This window comes from Dreissena polymorpha, chromosome 2 (assembly GCF_020536995.1).
Source record: "Dreissena polymorpha isolate Duluth1 chromosome 2, UMN_Dpol_1.0, whole genome shotgun sequence".
NCBI lineage: Eukaryota > Metazoa > Mollusca > Bivalvia > Myida > Dreissenidae > Dreissena > Dreissena polymorpha.
The window spans coordinates 122,531,857-122,538,613 of NC_068356.1; the positions used below are offsets into that span (position 1 = coordinate 122,531,857).

Consider the following 6,757-nt stretch of genomic DNA (forward strand, 5'->3'; position numbering starts at 1 on the left):
ACAGATTATGACAAGGTCCGATCAATTTTGCAATGCCGTCGGACCAAAATGTCCGACTTCAAAAAATATAATAAATATCTTATCAATCATCGTCTGATGCTCCGTGGGATTCCAATATTTGCCCCCAAAAATGTAGAACTAAATACGTTAATACTAGTTTCGTTTTTATGTTTTCGATCTATTTGTGTCCTCCAATAAGAATAGCTCGCACATGTTCGGTTAAACGCGTTATTTTCCGAAATAACTCGGATCACGCGATACTATATTCGTAAAATATTCTGAACGTAGAGACGGATTTTGCCGAGTGTGTTCCGATGTATCTGAAATACAAACTGTCGCAACTCTGTATATTCCGTGACAGCGTCTGGAAATTTCCAAACGGATATTTATAAAGTACTAGTGCCACGCTCATATGTGCATGTCAATTCGCAAAATGCTAGAGCAAGGTACGCGCATATGTTAGAGGTCAATTGTCTTCAATGTAAACAGCATTGCGAAGCGAAAATAACGTTGACGTATAATTGTTTTCAGGTGATTTCGTTTTCAAAATAGTGTTTTCTTCTTTTCAAAAGATAATTTCACAACTAATTTAATTGTCTTTATATTTTGTATTGTGAGATTTGCCTGATATGCTGAGGTTTCTTACCAAAGTATTACCTGGTACTGATACTATTATATTGAGAATATTGGCAAACACATTTTGACAAGACTCCAGTGATTGATCATATTTTAATTGAAGGTACCTCAGATGAGCAGGAGACTGCTGAACCTGATAATGTCGCAGACTTTGACGCAGAAACTCAACAAATCAATTATCAATACTGTAAGAGATTAAGATGTCAAGAATGATTACTGTTCAGATTTTCAGGAGGAAGGAGACAATGATAAGAAGATAATCAATTATGTGAATTCCAATCTCTATTCCGATGTCTGATAATATCTATTTATATATAGTAACATACTTGTTTAATGATATAACTAGATAGAACATACTTGATATATGTCATTATGATATAAATAAATACTATGTGTAACCGTCATTTCATTTTGTGTTGTCTCTCTTTTTGTTTGGTCTGACAAACACTCATCCGGTCTGAAAGAATTTGTCAATCCGTCAGACCGAATGTCTGACACCAATCTGGAAGTTTGGTATTGTCTGAATTGATGATCTGATTAAAGATTGCTGCCAATTTCAATCAATTTGAGTACAAGCCGGTAGCGAATTATCAACTTAGTCACACAATGAACGTAATTAAAGAAGTTGATAAATGAATTTAATTTCGAGAAGTTCGTAATGTTTGTAATAATTAAAGGCTTAATGTGTTACAATTGTGAATGACGATAGATGAACGGGTAAACAACCCTTGACATTTTCGGCGAAAGTGTCGGAAATTGCGACTGCCATTATGGCGACCATAAGCAATAAACGTCGTTTGGACTCTGACGAATCTAATGACACAGTCTAAAAAATCAAATTTGATAATTGATCATTCAAAGATGTTTTGCTTTTGGAATTCAAGTGGTTAGACTATAATGCAAAATCAAAAACAATGTATTGCAAAATATGCATACAGTTTCAAAAATCAAATTCATTCACTTTGGGTGTAGTATGTTGAAAAAAGACAACATTTCAAAACACAAACAATCAAAAGGTAATACAAAAGAATGACCTTCAATATTAAAATGAATATACATGAATACTTTTTATATAATTAATAATATATTAAAACTAACAATAATATTTTGTTATGTTCAAAGTAAATATATATTGACACTTTTCAAAATGAGCTTTTTGTTTTGAAATTTAGCATATTTAATTTTGTTTATTTCAGATCACAAAGAGGCCTCACAAGCTTGAAGTCTGAAAACATCAATGGCAAATGCCCAGGCTGCAGCAATATCCAAAAGTGAAGTGGCTGTAGTGTCAGCTATGACTAATGTGTGCTTTGCTGCACAACATACTCTCGCATCATCGCTGGTTCCAGACCTGAATAGATTGTGTGTCTTGCAGGTAAAAAAATAAATAAAACATCTTTAAAGCAAATTTTATTTGTTTTAAATTGATTGATAAAATTTTATTTTGTTTACGTTTGCCACGAATATTGAGCAAAACATGAAATCATAAATTATATTTTCAGGATGCAAATTTGTATTAATATATTTTCAGGGTGCAACCCAGCTCAATGACCTTCGAGTTGACAACCACACGTCATATGAACACAGCTCCAGTGTGTCGGAATTTCAAAACTGTATGGCAGACGTTCTGAGGAGTGATCTTCTCCAGAAGATACATACATCATGCAAGTACAGTATCATGATCGATGAGAGTACAGGCATTTCAGTGAAGCAAAATTTAGTGACCTATGTTAGACTTTTGGAAACTGATGAGTTTGGAATGGCTGAACTTCAAAGAGCAAATGCAGAGAGCATATATGAGAATGTAGTTAATTTGCTTTGTAGAAAGGGATTTGACATTCAACACCTCTCAAAAATTCTATTAAAATTGAAAACTTGGAGAACTTGTTGATTTTTCCATAAACAGCCCACCAATGGAAAAGTTTTATTTCAAACGTGCTTTCAAGATTTGGGCTGGATTGAAGTTGAAGCGGATTATGGCTTTCTGCTAAAATATATGTTCAGGATAGCATGTGCTCATGTAATGTAAATTTATCATGTGCTTACTTTATGAACATGTTCTTGAGTTATGATGTGAGTTTATCTATAAATGTTTTGTTGTACTGTTGTTGTTTTTTTGTTATGCACACATGATGTGAATTATGGCTTTCTGCTAAAATGTATATTCAGGATATCTTGTGCTCATGTAATGTATATTTATCATATGCTTATTTTATGAACATGTGCCTGAGTTATAATGTATGTACTTCTATAATTGGTTTGTTGTTAACTGTTTATTTTTGTTATAATCACATGATGATTATAGTAATAAACATATTAAAGCTTTGTTTTGTAGTTTCTTCTTTTACACCCCTTAGTCTAGACTTACAACAGGTGGTTCCTAATGTTTGCTAAAACTTTGGCTACAGTTTCTAAAATTTGGCTACAAAAATTACATTTGGCTAAAATGTTAGCTACATAAAGTTTTGGGCCAGGGGGAGCCCTGATCGTATATGGGTCATCTGGGGTAAAAAATTAGGTCACCGGGCCAATGCTAGTAAATCCTTGTGTAGATTAAAGAGGTCACAGTTTTTATCACGTCTTAATGAAATTTTGTCAGAATGTATTAATCAATGAAATCTGGCTTGGGATTGTATATGGGCTGATAGAATTTAAGTTGATGTGACAAGGTTAGTCAGTTGTGATAATAAGAGTGATATGAACCATTTATGCATGCATGTTTGGTAATTTCCCATGTAAACATTATGCATGTTGGATACGTTCGTTTTCTTCATAATTCTCTATTTTATTTTGATTTGCTGAATATTCGATTACCAAAATACAATACTCAAGTCATTTGGTCATTAAACATTTTGTTTCAATACGTTACTTTTTCAGTTTCTGTACCTGTAGAATTAAAAAGTCTGTTTAAATAATTTGTTTTACATTTGTTGTTAGTCAATGTATATATTAATTAATTAATTGTACACCATTAGAATCAAAATGTTGGACTTAGTAACAAATCAGTTTATTATTTTCAGTTTCAAGACAGAAGTATAATTAGCAAATACTGTGTTCCAGTTTGGTTGAAAATAATGTTAAAATAAAATATTGTCTGAAGAAAATGTTCTTTCATTTATTTAAGAAACTGTTTTAATGGTAGGCCATTAACACTACCAAAAACAATTAAAAACAATTGAGGCTTGACAGGGACTGGGGAATTGTTAAAAGTATGTCGGCATCATTCTGGCTCAAGAAGGTATCGCCGATATACATACCAATGTCGGGCCAACATCGAGCCGTGTTGCACTCCCGATCTCGGGCCGATGTAATTAACGATGTCGGGCCGATATACATACCGATGTCGGGCCAACATTGCGCCGTGTTGCACTCCCGGTCTCGGGCCGATGTAATTACCGATGTCGGGACGATATTGAAATAAACAACGGGCCGATATCGGACCTATTTGAAATGTTAGCCGGGTTGATGCTTGTTGAAATGCAAATACGTTATCTTGGTTTATAAATCTTGTTTCATCTTGCCAATATGTTCAGTGTTTCACGAAATAGTGTATAAACGCAAAACGATTGAATTTATGATAATACGGTTATATACTTTTTTTAATATCATTATTTATACTATTTGATGAATATCCGCTATTATAAGTATTTGATATAAGTTATTGCAATTACTTGTGCTTTCGAAGAAGCATGATTTTGTCGCATGAACTCGATTTTTGACCGTCATGCATGTATTGTTGAAAAGTTTCCTTTAAATATGGACTAATTCAAAATCTCTAAACTTTTAAAGGATGAAGGAACAGTTGTTTTACATATAAACTCCCCATAAACATATCTTTGACTTTAATAATTGTCTACATTTATGTATTTCACATTCGAATAATAGTATGTTGAAAACAAGCCATGTCAATCAGCGTTAATATTGATATGTCATGTTTATAACTGAATGTGCCACTAAATTGTAGGGAGTGATCTGATATAACTATAACTTATTCTTATTGTAACTTAATAACGTATTGTTCGTGGAGAACACACAGTAACAAACAATTCTGTTTTCATCGCGATTTATTTATGTTGAATATTTTCATTCAACGCCTGTTAATGTTCGTGAAATACAATTTTACAGCGCGGCGGCCAATATGGCCGCCACGTCAAGAAAACGTGACAAATCTAACCGCAGGATTTCTTAATTTTGACCAAACATCTACATTTTGTCTGAGGTATAATAGCAACTCATTTCTGGACACCAGTCAAAGCTATCAGCCAAGGCTTATTTTAAACACTGGATGTAACGTAGTTTATCGCGAGGGATCAGTTATTGTGATAGATCTTCATATCAATGCTTAGACGCTTTATAAACGGTGTTCTTGTAAATTTGTTCCACCATTGCAACAGCAACAACAACTATGGCAAAAAATTGCGGTTAATCAAAACTTTTTGTATGTCTCCATATTGCGTTATATCATTGGTGTTTTTATACCCCATTCTTCGAAGAAGAGAGGGTATATTGTTTTTTGCCTGTCTTTCATTCTGTCTGTCATGTTGTCTGCTGTCATTTTGTCTGTCATTCTGTCCCAAAACTTTAACCTTGGTTAAAGTCGTAAGTTTGATAACTTTTGCAATATTGAAGATAGAAACTTCATATTTGGCATGCATGTGTATCTCATGAAGCTGCACATTGTTAGTGTCGTAAAGTCAAGGTTAAGGTCATCCTTAAAGGTCAAATGTCAAATATCGTATGTTTTTGTCCCAAAACTTTAACCTTGGTTAAAGTTTGGTCATTAATTTTGAATATTGAAGATAGCATTTTCATATTTTGCATGCATGTGCATCTCATGGAGCTGCACTTTTTCAGTGGTGAAGAGTCAAGGTGAAGGTCATCCTTCAAGGATAAAGGTAAGAAAAGGCTCAGTAGAGGGCATTGTGTATCTGACAAACATAGCTTTTGTTAAAATAAACGTTGCAAATAATGCGGCGTTGTGAGTTTACGTGATTTTGTAACATATGCACTATTCAGAAACATTTTTCAATTTTTTTTGTTAGCCATTGGCCATTCTCTTACTTCATAACCAGGTTTAATTATCCCTTATTCTCATGATATCGGACCTCCTCATTGCATCGGGACTTTAACCGGTACACTCGGAAAAACCCTCAAGAAGTGCAGGATGTTCAATGTTTTTCAATTTTTAGAAGTTATATTTCATTTGCTGTATATTATTGACTATTAAGACGATCATTGAATTTGATTTCATGGTTGGAAGTAGGTCATGTTTAATCATGGGTGTTGATGTAATTTTCAAATTATTTAAGAAGTTTGTTTATGATTTAATTGTAGGTTTATGAAATAGTTTATAATCCGCTTATTTGTGAAATAATTGTAACAATAGTCACAAAACAATATGAGCAAAAGTTCGTTTTTACATTAGGACACTATTTATAGAACAAGAACATGCTCAAAGTTACAAACCTTAACAACCAATCAGAAGGGCCGATATGATGAGACTCGGTGTACATTATACATATTACTACAGGGAGCTAAGTCTAGCCAGTATTGTGTGAAAACATTGCCGATTTTAATGCATTTTTTGTTGTTATGCCCTAGAACACATGTTTAACTATAGATTGACACATAAAACAGGTGTGTTTTTAAATATTTTCACTTAAAATATTAAGATGTATTCATTAAGAGGGCCGATACGACGGGTACACATGCTAAACATATTTAAACTTCATTCTTTATGCACGAGAGGGCGAGAATACGATGACTAGAATGCCAGAACTCGATAGCACGATGGCGACAGTGCAACAATACGATGGCGACAATACGATGATAACAGTACGATGACGACAGTGCGAAAATACGATGGCGATAATGCGATAGTACGATTGGGACAATGCGAGAGTGCGATGACGAGAGTGCGAGAATACGATGACAACAGTGCGAAAATACAATGACGACAGTGCGACAATACGATGGCGACAGAACGATATGACTATCTCATTGTCGCCATCGTACTATCGCACTGTAAACAAGCAATTTGAACTACTATATAATATTACCAACTAATATTTATCAAAACTTTAAAATACTTGGACAATGACATTTTTTACCTGTTATTGTT

The 6,757-nt window shown here is 33.8% G+C and overlaps 1 long non-coding RNA gene across 2 annotated transcripts; it reads left to right on the plus strand.

The window, feature by feature from the left end:
- Window positions 1–298: 298 nt before the first annotated feature.
- On the plus strand, window positions 299–2,961 carry LOC127870422 (uncharacterized). Of its 2 annotated transcripts, XR_008044814.1 has the most exons (4): window positions 299–446; window positions 740–823; window positions 1,833–2,011; window positions 2,168–2,961. It is a non-coding gene; the product is annotated as an uncharacterized LOC127870422 (long non-coding RNA). The 2 variants fall into 2 exon arrangements; XR_008044813.1 differs by lacking the exon at window positions 299–446 and having other exon boundaries at window positions 476–823.
- Window positions 2,962–6,757: the final 3,796 nt, after the last annotated feature.